This window comes from Buteo buteo, chromosome 1, assembly GCF_964188355.1.
Source record: "Buteo buteo chromosome 1, bButBut1.hap1.1, whole genome shotgun sequence".
Classification (NCBI taxonomy): domain Eukaryota; kingdom Metazoa; phylum Chordata; class Aves; order Accipitriformes; family Accipitridae; genus Buteo; species Buteo buteo.
Window position 1 is genome coordinate 51915349 of NC_134171.1, and position 20598 is coordinate 51935946.

Below are 20598 nucleotides of genomic sequence, written 5' to 3' on the forward strand. Positions count from 1 at the left end.
AGTTGAAAAATTTCAGAATTAAGAATTTGAAATGCAGCAGAGCAGAATGGTATTTGTCATGCAACCTTAACTCAAGTGTTATTCTGCGTTATAATAGCAAAACTGTAGCTGGCTTAAATGTGAGTGACTTTTAATTATGAATACTTATATCTATGCTCATAAGCTGTAATTAAAAATAATCTTGCCTTTCATTTAGAAGATCAGTGAAGGAGTGGGTATTTCTGAAAGGTCAACTTACCAAGCAATATCTCAGCCATTTTTTAGAACCTGTTCCCTTCTCCTACTTACTATATTGTGCTTTATTATAGTAGTATTTTATTATTTTTTAAGTTATTCTAAAATATAGTGACAGACATTTTTAAGAAAGGATCTGTGACAACCATTTGGTACGTAAGATAGCTAATATTACCTAATCATACATTTTCTATTATAAAGAGCACCAGTCTCACTCATTATTAGCCACAACCAAGTTGTAAATAGTAACCATAATAGTAATTTAGTATAGCAATGTTTAATTGCTTTTTAATTCCATGATTAATCTCAACCATGCTTTACTAATTGGCATTAAACATATGAAAAAAATCCTTACATTCTTTCTTTTCTGCTTTGAGCGAGCTGAGAATTTCCTTCAGTATTTTTTATCTTACTGTGTTCTGACTTCTGTAATTAATAGTTTCAGTGCTAATTCCCTGAGTAAGAAGTGGAAGTGCCAGCACAAGTAGCAGAAGCTAACAGTCCTTAGCAGTATTACCACTGCTAAGACCACCAAGGTCTAATAAGGTATAGATCTATACTAAATTAGGTCTATACTAATAGTTCCGCCATTCATCCTGCAGCTCTGCAGGCTCTGTAAATGCAGATCTTTGCAGTCACTAATGGGCATGACTCTCTGTCAGCTCATGACATTTGTGCATACATCTTTAACATGAGATAAATTTTCCATCTGGTCAATAATCAGATTAATATTTTTACTGCAGATGTTTGGAATTAATCAATATGACAGTGACAATAGTGTGACTTTACATATGTAGCTGAAGAATGAGATCTTGTCCTACCTTAGACAGGAACAATGACAACAAATTGGGCCTGTATTTCAAAAAGCTTCTTATGCTAATTGACACACAGCCAGCCTATTTACCCTCTCTTCCTTAAATGCATTATTTCCAATATTTTAAGTATTTGCTGGCACTTCTTTGAATAAGACTATTTTAATGTATTGTTTCTTTTTGTTTTCAAGACAGAGTCTGAAATAATCACATAGACATTATGACCCGTGGGCAGATAGAGGTTAGGGTTCAGTGATCCTCTTTCATGGGCTGGAGGCCTCATTAGCTCTTGTCCCTCTCATTCCACCCTCCACCTGAATTTCTGCTTGCACTGAGCAGCATGTAAGCTCTGAAGCCTCTGTGTTTTTTGGGTTTTATTTGTTACAGAAATATTTTTGGTATTTCTACTAAAGTAAATAGGGTTATAGAAGTATAACTCACTCAACCCCACCTCTCCTAATCTGCTGCCCCAATCTCCATCTTATTTGAAACTAGTCTCTCATAATTCTTCAGTGGTTTAATCAATTCCTCCCACTCTTTACTTTTAATTCCTGTATCAATATTCACTTTCTCTATCACTCCTTATGTCTTACTGGTGTAGCACAGACTTTCAAAAGTCACGTCATCACAGCAGCTTTCTGCCTTTGATGAAAGCCTTCCATTTTGTAATTTCTGAGAAAAGACTTATACATCTGATTTGTTTCATAGTCTTTATCATCATAGTATATGAGATCTACAAAAGCACTGAATTTATTCTGAAGGTAGAAGTGAGAAATAGGTATTATGGGTCCTCTTGCAAGAAGCATCTGTGCATTTATTCACTCTCTTTTCCTTTTTCTCAGTAGCTCTGTGCACACTTTTCCTAAGGAACAGGGCTCTGCCAGCAATTCTGTCTGAGTAGAACCACGTCACCTGTTCCATGAGTAATATTTGCATCAACACATTCAGCAGGGTGTGGATGTGGCTGTGAAATTCTCCTTCTAAGCTTTGACTGATATAAAATGGAGTGACAAAGAATAACATCATCAGAGTAGAACTTAATGTAAGAAAAAATTAAATATGTATATATATATATACTTGCCCAGTTTTCCTTGACCTAATAATTTCTTTCAGGTCTTAGTTTATACTGGCCTGTAAAATGAGTCTGGAAAACAAGTTGTCTCTCTCCCAACATGCTCTCTGTGTCTGCTATTGATTCTGACTTCTTGCTCTTGTTGAAAATACACAATGTTTATGGCCAAATTTGAACATCTTTGTATACCTTGTGTGTGTCCATTGAAAAAGCTGTCCTATGGAACCAGAAATGTCTGCCTCTTCCTGCAGGTTTTGAAAGGAGGAGATACAGAAGACAATGGAGCTACTGTATAATCTAAAAATACTGCTATACAATTTTAGGAATAAAGTATGTGAGTGAATCATTCAGGTGATGTTACTGCTTAGCTACTTTGGGTTATTAGACTTCCCTACATGAAAGTATTTGATTTAGCTCTCTTAGGGTAAATTGGGTGAGCAAAAAGAAACAAATAGACTAAATAAGCAATCTCCCAAGGCAGAGTAAAGACTAGGACAAAAGACTACTTCCAGGGCTGGGGGTCCATCCTTGTTTGGTTAGTGGTACTAATTAACCAATCTAAGTGTAATGAAGTGTTAAAAACCAGACTGTAGATGAGAGTGAACGTCAAGAACCCCTTAATGGAGATTCTTTTCTGAATGACTGATTTATAGCTAAGGAAGACTTTATCACCCAGACAAAAGTGGTCTTGAGTGCCTGTGGGTAATGTATATCTGCCAGGGTTCATGTATGGAGAAGACAGACAAATGTTTACACATTCTGAACACAAGATGGTATTTCCTGAGATTACCATTTCCTTCAGGGCTTGCAGCTCAAAGTTTGGTCTGAGAACAAAATACTAATAGCTGAAGGCCCTAACACCTGAAATACGGGATCATTCAAGAAAACTTGTGTGAGCTCAGAAGTACAGTTGTCCTGGTACAAGGAAATTTTTACAAGATTTAGCTCCCCCCCCCCCCCCCCCCGCCTTTTTTTAATTTTAATTTTGATTGCAGGGAGCATAAGTACAAAATCTGTAATTTCCCAGTGTCACTGATATAATTACTGAAAGAATCAGGAATGAAACTGGGAACTATGCCTGTATTGCCTGATTTCTTTCTGCCTCTATGCCTGCCTTTCCCAAATTTTGTGAGCATGCATTTTCTTTTCTTTTAGTATGTTTTCCTTAATTTTTTGAAACTTTCTTCATAGAGTGAGGGTTAGTTCAGTATTTCAAAATTGCAAGCCTTTGGCTTAGGCAAAATTGGTGCTTTTAATGCTATAAATTCAGTTATTTTCTCAGTAGCCACATACAGAGAAAGAATTAATGTCTGTTTTACTAAAATCTCCAAAAACAATGAGAAACACAGATGATGCTTCAACCAAAGGCATGCAGAAGGATCATCATTACTTTTTTTCAGTTAACAGGGTTTCCAGCATAACTTAAAAATTAATATAAACAATACTACAAGGGTAAATATTAGATTCATTCAGGTTCCTTCCCTCAGGCAGACACATGATCACACAATGAATTCTGATATGTACCTATAAGGTGAGTTTTTCCTGCTGAGTACTCTATATCTAAGACTAAAAAGTCATCAAATCTGTAGCATTACAGGTTGCTGAAAACATGTTATCACTGACTGTGAAAAAAGATTTTCTTGAAGCTTCATGGGAGGATCCTGATATCCCCAGTAAGAGCACTTAAAGTTCTTCATCCTAATCATCTCAACACAGATATTAAATCCTCCTAATTTCCCTTGGCTATGGACCGATAGGCATAAGTAAATCCGTGGGAGTACATTGGCATTTGAAAATATGATGAACGTTCTTTTAGTTAGCAGAATTATTCCAAGGGTTTTGGAGTGAAATTTTGTTTAAATCAATGGCACAGTGCCCACTGACTACAGTGGCATGTGCCTTCAGGTCATGGATGGCATGGATTATGTCAGAGACATTGATTACTTTAGAAGTGAAAATACAAATCTGTACTGACCATTTTAACCCCATCAATTATTTTAGAGGTGAAAATGTAAATCCATATTGACTGTTCCAACCCAAGAGTATTTTTTGTGGTTTTATTGTTGTAAATGAGATAAAATTGGAGTGTTTTCATAAATTTCATTCGATGTAATAAAAATGTAGAACTGTTTGCAATGCAAGAATTTATTTAATAATAATGATTTTGTTTCCAGTATGTGTTAGAATAACAGATGTTTTCTTCCTGGAATAAATTAAACAAACTGGGGACTTGAAAATGGGTTTCCCACATCTCAGATGAGTATTCTCACGGTAGCAGGTGGTCTTTCTCTCTCTTTCTGGCCAGCAATTGTATTTTTCATCCAGAAAATCTCTGACAGACACTTGCATGGAAACTAAACATGTTTTTGAAAAAAAGTTTTGGCTTCATCAACTAAAAGTTTTCAACTGGAAAACATCCATTAAAAAGTTCCTTGACTCTTCTATTAAAATATGTATAAACTTACCCAGTGTCTAAATAAGTAATGTTAATGACCCAGCCACATGTTTTCAAACATAATCCTTTACCATAGGAAATACAGGGTTGGTGTTTTGAAATTCTTATCAAGTTGGATGTCTCAAAAGTACGACATTAAAAATAACTAACTAATTTTGATAATGCTCTTCTCAATTTTAAGGAGACAGATATTTTGATGAGCAATTTAGACAGCTATTAAGGAGAATGGGATATATTCTGTTAATTTTAATCAGCTGAAATTAAAGGCAAGATTTAATTGCTGAAACACAGACACCTTGTGCCACTTAAGAAACCCAACTATATCCTGCCTTTCCTCCACCTCTCTCTTCAGTAGAGCAAAGTAGTGAGAAGTGATGGATGCTGCGGTTTGATTTTTTTGTTGTATTCCTCGTTTTGGGTTGAGGGTTGGGTTTTTTTTCTCCTTTGAGTTTGGCCCTTGGTCATAGTGTGTCTCTTGCTAAGTTATAATCTCCCTTGCAAGCGATGTGTTTATACTGGACTGTTTAATTTTGCTGAGGAAATTGACTTGTCTGGGAGACTTTGGTTGTGTGATAGAACTGGACTAGGTGAGTTATAATGTTTGGTTGGGACTTTCCAGATGCTGTTCCTCTTCCCACTAATGTTTGTATGGTTGCACAACATTAAAGCTAGTTCTGTGTGGAAAAAAAAATATTTTTCCCTGTATTTAAATATTAGGAGTATAACATTCTTATTGTATTATTGGGGTAAGTTTCTTGTTTCTGAAAGGTGTGATGTACTCTGATTTTAAGCCACAGCACGTGCATTCCATTTACTCTCTGCCCTTTTCCTTGCTCCCGGAACAGTTCAATACACTGATGATTGGTGATGAAATATATTTGTGTTTAAGGTGACCTTTTCATCCTCATAATTTGTTCAAGAATCATCAAGTTTTCTTTTGCTTTTTTACACAATTTTTTTTTAAAAAACAGGAAAAATAAAAGATCTTTGTTTGTTGAACGGTTCTTAAGGGTGGCTGAATGATCTGGCTCTTAATAGTAGTTCAGGGAAGTTTTATGTCTCATCACATGTGTAGAATAAGAAATCTGTTTATTCAGGCTTCTTCATTTATCAGAGGCTACCAAGAGTCATGAAAGGTATTGGGGATAGAGGCAATGGAAAGTATCAGTTTTATTTCTTTTTAAAATGTTGAAAACCTAGACTCTAGGCCGTGGGTATGTTGCGTTGTTGTCATGGGGAACATGTGTAGGAAAATGCCATTTGTACTTCTAAGTAGCTTACAGATAACTGTGACAATTTAAAAAAATACTGTAGTTTTTAAATAACATACATTTCTAAACACTTTTTTATTAAACAGATGTGGATATGATTCACTTACAAATTGCTGTTTAAAAAAAGGGCAAAAGGAAAAAAAGAGCACTGCTTTTGTGGTTGAAGGAATTGATAATGTGAGAATGGAAAAAAACCTGTAAACAGGTTTAGTAACTTGATTCTCATCAGGTGAATAATGAACAAAATATTCAGTGGGTAGTTGGACAGAAATTCAGCGGGAACACATGAACCAAAGAAGAAACTTCTTTTTTTCTCTTAGATTTGCTATCTTCAAGCAAGGATGAATGCTATAGTTGAGAAGGTATAACAGTTTTAATTTGGATAATGTTTTCGAAGTGTGTTAAACTTACACAGCTATGAGGGGAAGAGCTGTACACTTGTTATGGGTAGCCTTGTGATAGAGTTTACCATTTTAAACAGGAGCTCTGAAAGCTTAAATTAAGGCTAATGAGGGCACAGTGGAAAAAAGTTCTCTTTAGGTACATGACAGATCATGGACACGTCTGATTCCCAGATCCTTATTTGTAAAACTTGATGTTTGTCTTCATAAAAGGCAGCTTTCCTTTGTGATAAAACAATCATTTCAATGCACAGGATCTGGCTTTGTAGTTAGCTCCAAACAGTTTTTGATCTTGGTATGAGCAGAGAACAATGAATGCTTATGTCCAAGTAATTGTAGGCTTTGATAAGATTAAGATTAGCAAGGGCATCGTGGATCAGGATATAAGAACAATGAATGGATAGGTATCCTTAAGTACAGAACTGTGTATTTCAAAAAGGGATAGGTGAAATCCTTTTCCATTGATGCTGAGAAGTTCAGCTCAGTTCCCAGACAACAGATTATAAAGTTCATCATGGTCAGCAGCATGGTTGCTCTTTGTTAGGAATTGGGAAAGACAGGGACCTCCTCTCTCTCCAAGCCAATTTTTTACTCTTGTAGTATTTACTCTCAGCAGTATTGTATAGTCCCAATCATAACTTGATTAAAGTCACCTTAGAACAGGCTTTTCATCCCCCAATGGTTATGTTCCTCTGGTGTCTGATTATCTCCATTGCTTGAAATCAACGTTGCCATTTGCTGTAATTGTTACGTTTGTGGATGTTGTCAGTAACCAAGAAATGAATGAACAAGCATGATTGATTTTTTTTATTTTTTTTTTTTTCTTCCACGTGGCAGGATCCTTCCAAAACAGAGTGGAAGGGGGAAACACGTAATGCTCCACATGACTGTACAAAGCAAATCTTTGTTTCTGGTGCTTCTAACAAGATGCCTAAATAGCCAGTTTATTTCAATAAATCAGTAAAGTTCAGGAAAAAAAATTGGGTTATCTGAAACTGAATGAAGGGTAGATTGGATCTGAGGAATTAAGAGTTGTTTTCAAGGCTAATTAAATATCAAGTTTTAAAAAGCAGCATCAAATGAATACTATTGCTGAAGTTTTTTGTTTATCTTTCACTAAAATACCTAGAGCCTCACCTCTTTCACAGGCTGCTATGTCTGCATAAAATTTAAAATGCCTAGGAAACATGCAGTAACTGAAAATCTGCAGGGTATAATTATGTCTCTTAGAAAAATAGATGCAATAAAAACATGAAAAAAGACAAATAGGAAAAAAACTGGTGACAGTGAGTGTTTAAAATAAAGTAGTTAATCTGGCATGCCAGTGTTACAGGAGTTTCACACACACACGTGATGAATTTTTTAGTACTATGAGAGAAAAATTTTAAAGATTAAATATTGTTTTCATGCTGGTATTGCAGCTGTGAAGCAGGATGAAGTTAGGATACTGTTTGAGAGGGGAACTAGGAATATAATGTTGACATTCTTGTTTCTGAGTTGTTGTTTGAATTGCTATAGGTCAGTTTTCTTCGATCAAATTTTCAATTTCTTTAAATATAAAATAAATCTTCCTGTATTTGCAAGCTCAATAGGCCAGCATCTTTCTGCAAGCAGTTCTGTATGTGCATTTGCTTCTCTGTCCATAGTGTGCTCTGCTCACTAAGCAGCACTAAGAGGGATTTTGTGGAAAGGAAAGGAATTTTTCAAACCTAACCACTTGAATGCTCATTGTCATATCAATACAGAATTAAATTTGGATGAGAAACAGTTTTCCTGTCCCACAGAAACATCAAACATTTCAGGACTTTCTCATGCCCTGCACAGGCACAAAACAAGCAGGTTGTATGCTGTGTCATTTGGTCACCCCTAGTTACAAGAAGCAAACCCTTTAGCTGTGATAATAAGGTATTTGTCTTAATTAGAATTGACCAGAATGGTACTTGTGGCTTCTTGCTATCTTCGTTATTTTGCTTTATGCTCTGCTATATTCTTGAGGATACTCCTTCAATTGCAAGTTTGTATATTTGATGTTTATTGCCATGATTATAAACATTTTGAATGAATAATATATACAGGCCTTTAAATTATTAATCATTCAAGCCTTTTGCTTCAGTGTCCTCTTCTGAATATCTTTATCCCCTCTCCCTCTATAACCACAGAATGGTTGATTCCAGTGCTCTTCATCTCATTTCCATAATTATTTTCAGTGATGCATGAGGATGAATGCAAATTTGTTAGCAAAATGATAATTCCTTATCATGACAAGAAAAAAAAAAATGCAGAATTATCTGTCCATAAGTTAAAACAACATTCTTGTTCAGTTTAATCCATTTTATAAAGCAGTATGTACCTACCTCTTAGACAGAAAGAGGTCCTTAGAGTAAATGAAATTAACTGCGAAAAAATTAACATGTTATGAAGCTGTCATTTTTTAATATATCAGTACTGCAATCATATAAATGCTATTCACCTATCATCTAGATATCTTCAGCATGAAAATTTGAGGAGGCTGATCATCATAAATATTAACAAATTCTGAGGTGCCAAGGCTGTTGCAATCACTAATCCTCATAACACTCCTATAGGATGAGGAGGCGTTGTTGTCTTCCTTTCACAGAAAGAGGCTTGAGGTATTTCTACTGTACTGGTGATACTGCTCACTGTCCTGGTCCCAGACTGGGGAACTGGTTCTGCTTTTCCTGGTTTCAATTTCCAGCTGTTAGTTATTCCTCACTGACCTATGTCTTACTCAAATGGCTAATCCTCCCACTCAAAACAAGAATTCTGCAACTCCTTTGCTACCCAAACTGGGGAGCCAAGCCCACGCTTCAAACAGATCTCCCCATTCACAATCATGTGTAGGAAATTATAATTTCTCCTTAAATAAAGAAGTGGTATCTAAGGAATATTTATTATATTTTAAGATAACTTTCAATTCAATATAATGTTAAACACAGAAGTAATCAGTACTATGTGACCTGTCAGTTTCTCTTACAATACTAAAAATTCTTTGCTTATAGGAATGGAAAGATAGCTTGAAAAAATAATTCTTCAAGTTTGCATCATATTATTTCATGGGAAGTGTAGAGTGTTAAATATTTCTTTGTACAGTTCTTATTATTTTCTATCTGCAGAGTTCTTCCCATGTCATATGGAAATGAGTTTCATTTTTTTTGTTGTATGTTGTTTCCCCTCTGGGAGTCTGTACACCAAGGGCTTTAAGTGTGGAAATATAAATGGCAGTCATTTGCTAAAAAAAATTAGTCATTCTTTTGCCACAAGGAGATGAGGTATAAGTGTCTATTTGTATTCAATCTCTTCTCTAATATTTTCATAAACTTTTGTGGAAATCAGTTGCTCACCTGTTTGTAGGACTGTGTTGCACACCTCCATGAATCATTCAAAGTAACAGTGCAGGCAAAGATTCATGATGCAGTTAGCTTAAAAGAGTACTCCCAGAAGGGTCCAAAAAGGCAAAACTAACTGAATCTAAGCAAATGAATATCTCACCAGGGAACAGATTAAGTTAAATTGGCTTATGATTATGATTTAAAGTGCATCAAATGTTCTTTTGTGGTATATCTAAGAGGTTACTGTTTGTCTGTCCAATTGCAGCAGCTTCATCCCTTCAGGCTGTATTGGCAGGGTGAAAAATATAACTAAACATGATGTTGTGAACTGAAGTGCAGCTGATCACTTTGTCGGGTACTTGTATACCTCTGACTGTATGTAGTTTGTCAGGAGAAAGGTAAGAAGATATGACTGAAAACAAAGGTGGCATTTAATGTCAGTGCACACCTAACAGCAGAGAAACAAGTAGTCAAGAAACAATGATTTGACTTAAGTCAAACAAAAGCTCAGAAGCAAACAAAGCTCCTGCTCTATGTGTTTGGAGAGCTTGGTATGGTGATTCTGTAGGCTCTTGCAGGCCACAGGTTTGGGGCTTGTTATTTCACACAGCAAGAGCCACAGGAAGTCTGAGCCCTGCAGTTCCAGTCTTTCTGGGCAGTCACTTGTGCCAAAGGTGTCCAATTCAAGATGGGTGGATGGATGGGTGAATGGATGGACAGACTGATGGATAACGTCAGATGGATTGTGTCACTTCTCTCCTGTGTAATGAAGGTATGACACCTCCCCAGGTCCCTTCCAAAGCATAATATGTGCACTATGGGGTACCACCGACCTATAGTTTGGACCAGTGAAGTATTAATTAAAATTACCATCCTAATCAATGTGACTAATGTTCTACTTTGTACCTGCATTAAATTAGTCTGAAGGTAGATTAATGTAAAAGAGATACTTATAACCTGACTTTTCTACATTACAAAACTTAGAGTGCTGCCAGGGAAATTCATCAAAGAGTTCAGCTGAAAAGATACCCCTGCAGAGAGACGATATACATAAGCTGTGCTGCACTACTTTTCAGCCATACCAGCCTGTTATCAGCAAGGTTTGTTGGGTTTTTTTTAGTTGAGATGTGGTTTTCATAAGATGAACATAGGCTTAGGAATGGTTAAAGAAGGTTACCTATGAGTCCTTTGGATTAAGGAAGTAGACTTTCTTTAAATATATCAAGTAACATCTTCATTCCTTGGTATTTGGGTGTAATGGGGGTGAAAAAAATCCTGACTCTGTCATGCTGTGACTAATGGAGCATTAGACTGTTGAGCAAAACTGAACATTTGGCAGCATAACCAAAACGTTTACAACCAAGATGTTTAGTGGAATTCACCAATTGTTAGGTTAAATCAACAGAAGCCATCTTTTTTTGCCCTGCATGAGGTTCAGTTTATTAGGTGGCTCTTCCATCTGTTTTTTTTCTCCTGTCTTGTGTTAAATAACAGTATGTTCATCATTTTGCCCTCTTGACTCGGTTTTGTCTCTATGATATCAACTCTTATAGAATAAAATTATTGCACAAAATAGCACATGGCTAACACCAGAAAATCTCTCCTCTATAAATATTTTACCAAAAAAAGTGTTCAAATACAGTCTGTGATGTGACAGTTGATGTTAATCCTGTTTTTAAATAAAAATGCTTGTACGGTATATTATGAGAAACACTGCTAATATGAATAGAGGGGAGGATTCCTTTTGTTGCACTGTGAAATGATGTTATGAAAAAGATGAGTATCTTATGAAATTTTACTGTGTCATACAAGCTTCTTGTAGATTGACTCTTACTCCTTCCCAGTCCTTTAGGCAATTGAATTTTTAAAAGTAAGAATTTGGGGGCTTGCTGGGATTTTTACAGAGAGATGATTGTATTTCCTACTGTGATTCTTTTGGCCAGAGCATAACCTTGTCCTCAGTGGTGGTATTAGGAGTCTCCTGCAGAGCAGGTTGACCTCCACTTGTTACGCTATTGTTCAGCAAAGACGAATGTGCTCAATGCTCTTGACAAATCGTGATAGCCATTTCTGATATTAAAACCATTTGGCATGAAAACTAGTATTTACAGGTATCATGGTGGTATAAACAAAACAGCAGTAATGCAGCATGCTTCAAAGAAACACCTTACAGAAATTACTGACATTTATTTAAGATGCAACTCTAGCTGTAAAATTATTTAAAAGTACTGAATAAAAGTCAGATAAAATGACTACAAAAGAGATTTTAAAAGGTATGAACCCCTAGTCAGTTACCAAGGAATATGACAATGTTACAGCCTTAGCAAAATGATATACTTGTAAAGATATTATTGTTTGTATGACAGCTATTATCTCACTATGATGAGTCAACTGAGGGTGCCCACTGTCATTTTAAAATTCAGTGTAAGAGTCCATATTGTTAACTCCTTCATTCCTAATCTGAAGAAGGATAAAGCAAGCATTAATGTATCTGCATAACTTCCTATGTATTTATTTAGGAGTTTCAACTGTTATTTATATGCCAGATGGGAGCTTTGTGTAAGCCAAGAAAAGCTAATAGACATATTCAGATGGGCAGAGTATATGGTCACTAGGAGAAACAACGTATTGCAAAGTCCTATTAGGTAACATGATACTCAGCAGGTGTTAGATAAAAGTTCATTTCTGATTTGTCTTTTGTATGCCCTGTAGTCCCACTTGGTTTAACCTACTACCTTACTTCTCATCAGGGGACTGGAAGAGGTCTGCAATGAATTGCAAATGATCAGGAATTACCCAGGAAAAGTAAATGTATGTCATTTTAAGGCAACAGATCTCTGGCATCCCTGAAGGACTTAAAAATATATTTCATCCCATACAGTTGGGAAACTTTTATTTTAATAATTATTAGGCTAGAGCTTATTTAAATAATTATTAGGCTACAATTATTAGACTTGAATTCATTTTTTAAACTTCATGCGCTTAACAGATTTAGGCATGTTTTGTGTATGGTCAGAGCTGTGTGATTCTTCTGCTGGCTGAGCTCTATTCAACAGTGGATTCTTGGTATATAAGCAAGGATCTACAGTTTTGTAAAGGACCTATGCTGTTTTCCCACAGAGGTGGAATATGGCTGCTGCTTCATTGTATTTCAGAGTTGTGTGAAAAACACTGTGACCACATAAATGTGAGGATCATGGATTGATATCATCCATTATAATTTGAACTGAGAAGACTTCATAATCCAGAATAGAATTTGATAATTCAAAATGACCTTGTTTTAACTGAAAAAAGTTTTTCAGAGAAGGAATATAAAATACATCTGTGTAGCAGATGACCTACAAAATGAATTGTATGCTTGTCAGTCTTCATTATATGCGTGAAATTCTTAAAAGTATTTTTTTTTAAAAGTCCCTGCAACAGTGTATATATATATATATAGTACAGATTGGCAGGGCTGCCACACTCTGTTGTGCAGGCATGGAGTTGTTGGGTGGCTTTCTCAAGGTCATAAACCACCCAGGAGGTGTGAACTTCCCTAGTTCTTTTCTTTAACTAGATGATTATTATTCTTCAGTTTAAAAAAAAAAAAGTTTGAAAATTTTAGAATTTAAAGTAACAAAATAAAAGGAAAAAGTACAGTATGGAGCTGTGACTTAATCAAACAGCTTGTCAGTGACAGTTCCAGATATCATGATCTTCCACTTTGCTACCTGGTGCTTCTGACTTAATCTCTTTTGGAACTTGGTATAATCTCAAGCTTCCAGAAGAAGCAGTCCCATTTCCAGCCTCAATTCTCTTCTGCCATCACACCTCTTTCTATGTGAGATCCCTGTTTTGGTTTGACTCTGCTTGCTTGCATACAGGTAGGAGATGAGCTGGGGTTGAGGAGAGAGCAGGACCTGGTCTCTTGGCACAGGACCTGCTCATTCCAATAAATTATTAATTGAACTGTAAGCCCAAGACAAGTGACTTCCACGAAGTGACAGTAAATTCTATTATTAGTCAAAACCCCCTTTCTTTTTCCTTCTGTGACTAGCTAGAGCAAAACTGTCTGAATTCTTAGATAATGGGACTTTGGTACATAAAGAGGAGTCCCACAAGGCTTGTCTGAGAAGTGTTACGGGTGGCAGGACTGGAAGAGGCAGCAGGAGTTGAGCTTTGCACTGCTGTTGTGGAGCAAGTTCAATTCAATAATAGAGTGTAGGAGGTAACGGAGTGTTATGTGATATGACTGATGTTTTTCTGCTCAAGAAAAGAGAACAATTTTTACTGAAGTCCTTATAAGTCCATATAAATAAACAAGCATTATTCTGCTCTTGAGAAGGGCCCATCCTGGAGGCGGGGGGAGGTCGCTGGTGCCTTTGGGTGAGCTAGCCAGCCTGCACCAGGGCAAGGAGCTGCCTCCTCCTCCCTCCAGGGGCAGATGAGGGAGGTAGTGTGGATCTGGGGGCTGTGTGGGGAGCCCAGGTTACTGTAGTGAGGGTGGTGAGCTGACCCCGCAGGCAGTCTTGGGCTCTGCGGCAAAGCTCAGGGTGAGTGGGGCTGCTCAAACCAGGCCAGCATAGCAGCGAAGATATCTCCCGTGGCACGACAGCAGCTGAGAAGTGACTGTGGTTTTGTTCAGTTCCCCCTAGAAAACTCAAAACTTTTCTCTACTTAAGGTTATGTGTTCTTCTTTTAATCCTAGCAGAGCGTTTTTGGGTTGTGCGAGTTAAAGGCCCTTCAGACTTCTCCATGGAGTTTTAGAAAGTTTAATATAAAGTTTATTTTACTATAAAGTTTACTAGCAGGCTCGCTTGGGAGCCGATTTCACCCTGATAAATGCCCACCCACAGATAACAGGTACATATTTATTACAGAAATACTTACTGTAAACATGCTGTCAATTCCTAGGCCACTTTTTTTTTTAAATTGTACCTAATCTTGTTCAGAGCTGTGTCTGTGTAGCTCTTGATGACAGCAGCCTACTCATCCTTTCTCTCCTTTGTTTCATGAGAGAAAAGGGCAATAAAGGAAAAGGGGAAAAAAGTAAATCAAATGTCAATCAAAGGTTCTTATCAAGTGCCTCAGAAGAAGAAAGGACTGCATTTACCTGTGATTTTTCAAAAGTAGCACTGGATTTTTCTTCTTTCTGGGTGGACAAAAGGGAGAAGATTGCAGGGGTGGGAATTTACATTTGTGGTTTACAAAAATGTGTTTAAATTGTGAATAGTACAAGCTTTGTGCTATTTTAGTAGTTTATTTATAGACAAAAATGGCCTTGGGTTTAAGGTACAAAAGTGAAGATCAGAGGATAGGGAACTTCTGTCCCAGAAGCTGCCTATCTTCCTAGGGGAGATAATGTAGGTGATTTAAATTCTGTCTGCAGAACTGCCAGAGTACATTTATTCTTTTTAGTGGCATAGTGAGACTAATTTTATTAATCCTTTGAAGTGCTTAGAAGGCAGCAGTGGTAGATGTGCAAAATATTAGTACTTGCAAATGTTCTAGATGCCAAAATGCATAAGAATAGGGCAGTGAACATGATGCTGCAGGCTGCATACCAAAAACCATGGGAGTGCTAATTGGTAATAAGAATATTAATTCACAGCAAATAGTCCACACTGGCATCTGACTGTTTGACTGTTGTGAATATTATGATTTAATTACTACTTTTTGGCAGGTCTGAGGATGTTCCATCAAACTGGTAAGATTGGATCTGGTGTGCATGAAAGGGGTGGGCAATGTCTTGCCTAATATAGCTATGTCTTAATTAGTTTTTCCCTACTACGAACATAACAGAGCTTCAGGATTGACACCTTACATTACGGGAAACATGTTGGATTCACCTTGCTCTAGTTCTCTTTCATCTCATGAATATGATGAGATGAAAAAAACCTGCCTCTTTGACAGTTTCAATGAAAATTAGGTTCCCCTCTAAGTAGCATTGTACCCTAACTAATAAGTTTGGCTTGAGAGCTGCTGTAAATAATGTAAGATGAATAAATTTTGAAAAAGGCTGCTAATCTTAATTTTGTTCATTAAGTTCTTAGTAGTCATCTATTACATTAGGTTCATAAAGTCTGAAAGTTTAGGATAAGAGTCTTTATCATAGAATTCTAAGTAATATTTCACTACCAATTTTTCTCTTTTGAAGTCTCTTCCCCCTCCCCTCATATCACGAGAGAAAACAAACACTTCTTTCCTGTTTAACAGATAATGAAATTGAAGTTCTAATAATAATGAAAATTCTGTTAAGCAAATGACTGTTTTCCTCTCACCCAGGTAGATGAGAGGCTAGGAACAAGCAGAGGGGTAAAGATGTCACATAATGAAAAGGATGACATATGGTTTCATCTTTCCAACGACTTCATTTAAAAAAACCAAAACAACTCAAACCCATAAGACTTGGTCCTATTTGTTTTCAGTAGAAAATAAGCTTAGAGAGATGCTTCACTCAGAAGTGAAAGGAAGATATAATTTCTGTATAAAAAGCAAGAGTACAACATCACTAGACAGATGAAACTTCCTGTGAAGACAGCTAGAACTATGTTCAAATTCTGTTACAACACTAATTTCTTGCTCCAAAATATATCCATCAGATTTCTGTAGCTATTAGAGCATGATAACAGGGTTTCAGTTAATCAGTCAAAATTAAATTTTAGTAAAGCCATTAACAAGATGGAGAAAAAAAACCCCTTTAAATGTGTCACAATAGAAAGATTACAGGTATGATGTGATGATACACCTCATAAGGTATGAAAATTTTTTGAGAACAGCAGAAAGATAGTAAGTAGCTGGAAAGCCACATGGCAAAGAGTAGTAGAAGATACCTAAATTGGCAATAGTCACCAAATGGCTGATGAGCCATACCTCACCTGCAAGAGAGACTGAACAAGGAGAGGAGTCAAGGGTTTGCTGCTTTTCTAGCTAGTTGGCCAATCTGTATGGAAATGGCATGGCTTAGCAGTTCAATAACGCTAGTTTGACTGACTTACACATGATGGACTCACAGGAGCAAAGTTAGTTTTCTGATGCAAAGTTTAGTCTATACTGGAAAGTAGCTGGCTTTCCACTGCCAAATTCCCCTCTGCCCAGGCTGTTATCTAGGGCCTGGAAGAGGCTAGTGCTGGGCTGGGCTAAGGGACCCCTGCAGGCAGCAAGGACTAGATTTGGAGTGGGGGGCTAGTGAGAGACTGCTGGATGGATTGGAGGGCAACGACCCTTGCAATGGTGATGTGGAGGCTGTTTTACTCTGGTCATTTCTGTGGAAAAGGGCTTGGGTACATAGGCAACACTCCTGCTCTAGGGGCAGGATCATTCCAGCTGGGGTCTGCGCTAGCATGGGAAAAGTACTCGTGGGCAGAGGGTTGAGAAGGGTCCCTGTGACATCCCTGAGCTGCAGGTTCTCTCACCAATGGGTCTTGCAGTTGCCAATATTTTCTCCATTATTTAGAATATGCCACCTACTTACTATTTTGGGAAATGATAGGTTGTCCAAAATTCACCTGAACAAACAAGTTGTTGCCAGAACAGAAGCTGGCCATCCCTGATCTAAGCAATCAAGGTTGAAGGACAAAGATTACTTGAAGTGAGGGTTTCAGCTAGCTGCAAAGCCAGCTGCTATGTTTCTCCTGGGTAGATCAACTGCATGCTTACAGCTGTCTCTTTCAATTCTGTGATAAGGGAGGAAAAATTCTGTCTTTCCGTTATAGTCACATTAGCTTGCATCTGTTAAATCTTTCCAGTGGAGAGTGATGCCAGATAATATTTCCTCAGCTCTTCGTCCATTCCCAGTCAAATTATTTGGGATATTTTTTCCCTACTAAAAAGGTAAAGATCTTTCTTAAACTCCCTTATTTAATTCTTCAGAAAACCAAGTGAATTCAATGTCACTTTCCAGGAGCTTTAACAGTAAGCTTCTGCAGAAACATTTGTTTTCTCTTGCTGTTGGGAAAGCATTGTATTTGAATTGTGAAATTCCACCGGTGCAAAAAGGGATGCATCAGTAGTGTCTAAAAAAAAAAAAAAGGTTCTGCCTGATCAAATGAAAATCACTAAATTATTTTCTAACCTGAAAATGCACTTGTCCATCATTGGGTTTTCCATGGGGGAGGAAGGGGCAGAAACAGGAGATTAACTGGGTGTTTGGAGTCAAGCGTGCAGTTCAATGCCAAGATAAATCAGGAGAATAGCTGTGGCTGAAGTTTCAAGTTTGTCAGAAGTAAAAGAAATAGCTTGGTTCTTTCACTGTTCATTTCCCCCATCCCCCCTCATTTCAAAGTGTCTGTAAAGTGAAAAAGCCTAGACAGAAATGGTTTGCTGATTTCAGAAAGGACATTCTTAAATGTAGCTCTTCCAGATGTAGTTATGTTGTTATTCAAAACTAGCTGGTTTTAGCTGAAGTTCTCCAAAGTGTCCACTGACGTAAGCTGCTTAGTTTTTGCTGCTTAGCATAAGACGTGAAAAAGAATGAAATTTTGAGTGCAAAATATCAGTACTTTCTTCAAGTCAGGTCTTTTAAGAATTGCTGGTACCTAAAATTAAAGATTCCTTAAAAGCCACTGGTAAGCATCTCCTGTACAAAAAAGAAATGCCATTCTTCGGAGCAGTTACTGCCTGTTCTGGTATATAATAAAGCTTTGTATGAAATTTTAATGTTTGAAAATTACAAATAGAGCAACCAGCTGGGGTGCTTAAGATGAAAATGTTTACAGTTTGTTATGTTTTAGTTAGCTTATGCCTTTTTCTTTGGGGGCTGGTCTGCAAACATGTATTGTCAAAGGCTTCCAAATTATTTCTAATACTTACTATAAAATGCATTACTGATTAATTTGAATGTGCAAAAGTGCTTAGTATCAGTTAAAAGCATTTGCTGTGCTATGTCATTGAAGATAATTAAAATAGAAGGAAATTTACTGTAGTTATGGTAGGTATTTATATAAATTAAGTCTTTATTATAAAATGTAGCTGCACAATTTACACAGTGTGTGGAGAAACAGGGTAGTCTGAAAAAAGAATTTTCAAATTGTACACAGTTTGTAAAATACACAAACATACTTTCAAAGAGGTATACAAGGTACCTACTTATTTTAGTACATTAAATACATTTCTAAAGTAAGGTCATAAAACTCCTTTCTGTTTGGAAAACTTGTTCAATTCCATGTTTACTGTAGTTCTTGTATTTTTTTCCTGTTTTGTAAAGCCACCACAATATGTAAATCGCTCTCAACTTTTTACTGAATGAATTTATCAACTGAAATATAAGACGCTGCTAGAAATATCCATATAACCTTGGTGTCTTTGTCAATATATTGATTTTACAGTAGTTCTCCCAAATGTATTAATCAAGTATCCTTCAGTTTCCATGAGAAGTTGTTTGTATAGCTCTGATGTATTGCTTAAAACATAAGAAGTTTTCTGCACGTGGTCTTCGAAGACACTTGACATACTGCGCGTCTTGAATTAATAAATATTTTGAAAAATGTAACTTCAACTGCAACAACCTCCTTTTATGGTCTTAAAAGTAGGTTTAATATAAGCATGTGATTGTCTTTGCACATATGCTTGGGTTCATTAGTGCTTACCTCTGGCATTTTCAGTGCTGGGGAAATAAAATCCAAGAGTCATTAGAAGTGTGCTCTTCAAAACGAAAGCAGCCATACTAAACAGGAATGCTTTCTTGAGGAAGGGTCCTAAGTATTGGAACATGATACATAGAAGCAGAATTCACCAGCACTCAAAACAATTCAGCAGCTAAAAATTTTTTGCATATTTATAATACAACAATATTCTGATTGTAAGTGTTGTAGTAACAGCAATTATTTCCTTTTAAAAAACAGAGATTATCTAGCATTCCTTTATTATAAGGCCATGCCAAGTTCAGAAGAAAATGTGATAATCTGCCATCTTTACTGCCAATGTCTTTATCTAGGAATGCTATTGTATAAGCAGCTTAAAAAAAAATAGAAGATCTAAAGTGGTGTCATGCCCTCAGATATGTAGGAAAATAATTTCAGCAAACTTGATGTTCAGAATGAATAGCCATCACATGGCAACTAGACAGTTTGGATATTGTGCATCTGCCAAGTGAGTGTACAGTAATGAATGTCTGCTAAAAGAAAGCACAGACCTGTGATCCCAGAAGGAATGTTTGATGAATATCAAGACCATTGTATTTGTACTCAAAAGATAAATCTGTTTAACCTTTCTCATAGAGATACAGCTGCAACCTAATATTTCAAAAAAGATACATGTTCCTTTTTAATAAGTGAAAAGTTACATGATTACTAGGTCTTTGGGATATGATATTATTTGAGTAATGTACAACATGTATTTTACAGCCTAGGAACACAGTTACACACATAAAAGATCTGTCAAATCATCATTAATTTCTAAAGATTTCCAAAACCAAAAATTAGATTCAGGAACTGCTTGACTTAATGGTCTAAATGAGCATAAATTGTTTTCATTTCATCCTGATTAGAGTCAGGTAGCTTTGATTAAGAAAATCTCCTGATTTTTACCAAAATTTTTCAAAACAGTATCATTAGAGATTAATTCCTGTTGCATTTGTTCATACATGGCGTACTGGCATCTTCCTATTTTGATCCCGTGTTTATTATGACTTTATTAGCTAAGGTTGCATAGCATTAATGCTTTTTGGAAATTTGAAATTATGTACTTAAAAGTGTTTTATTGTGTAGGTCAATTATAAAGTGTTTTTTATACATACTTTTAAAAAAGATTTAGCTGTAGCTCAAATAATGAAAGATCCAAGTTTTATGCCTGATCATAAACTTGTAATTTTTAGAAATTAGTTGTCATATTTTATGTCTGACTGTAGCAGGATGTAATCCAGAGTATCCCCCACTGTGAGATGGCACTGCACTCAATCTGATCTGCATAATATTATCCCTCAGAGGTTTACAGAAACGCACTGCACCTTCAGCATGAGTCAGTTCCTGAATCCTCCTCACCTTCTGACAAGAGGTACCTTCCTGAGACAATGAGCTTTATGA

General features: G+C 36.5%; 1 protein-coding gene across 8 annotated transcripts in view; it reads left to right on the forward strand.

The window, feature by feature from the left end:
- Positions 1-20598, forward strand: part of CCSER1 (coiled-coil serine rich protein 1) — a 735482-nt gene that overhangs the window by 353294 nt on the left and 361590 nt on the right. The gene's annotated exons all lie outside the window — the stretch shown is intronic.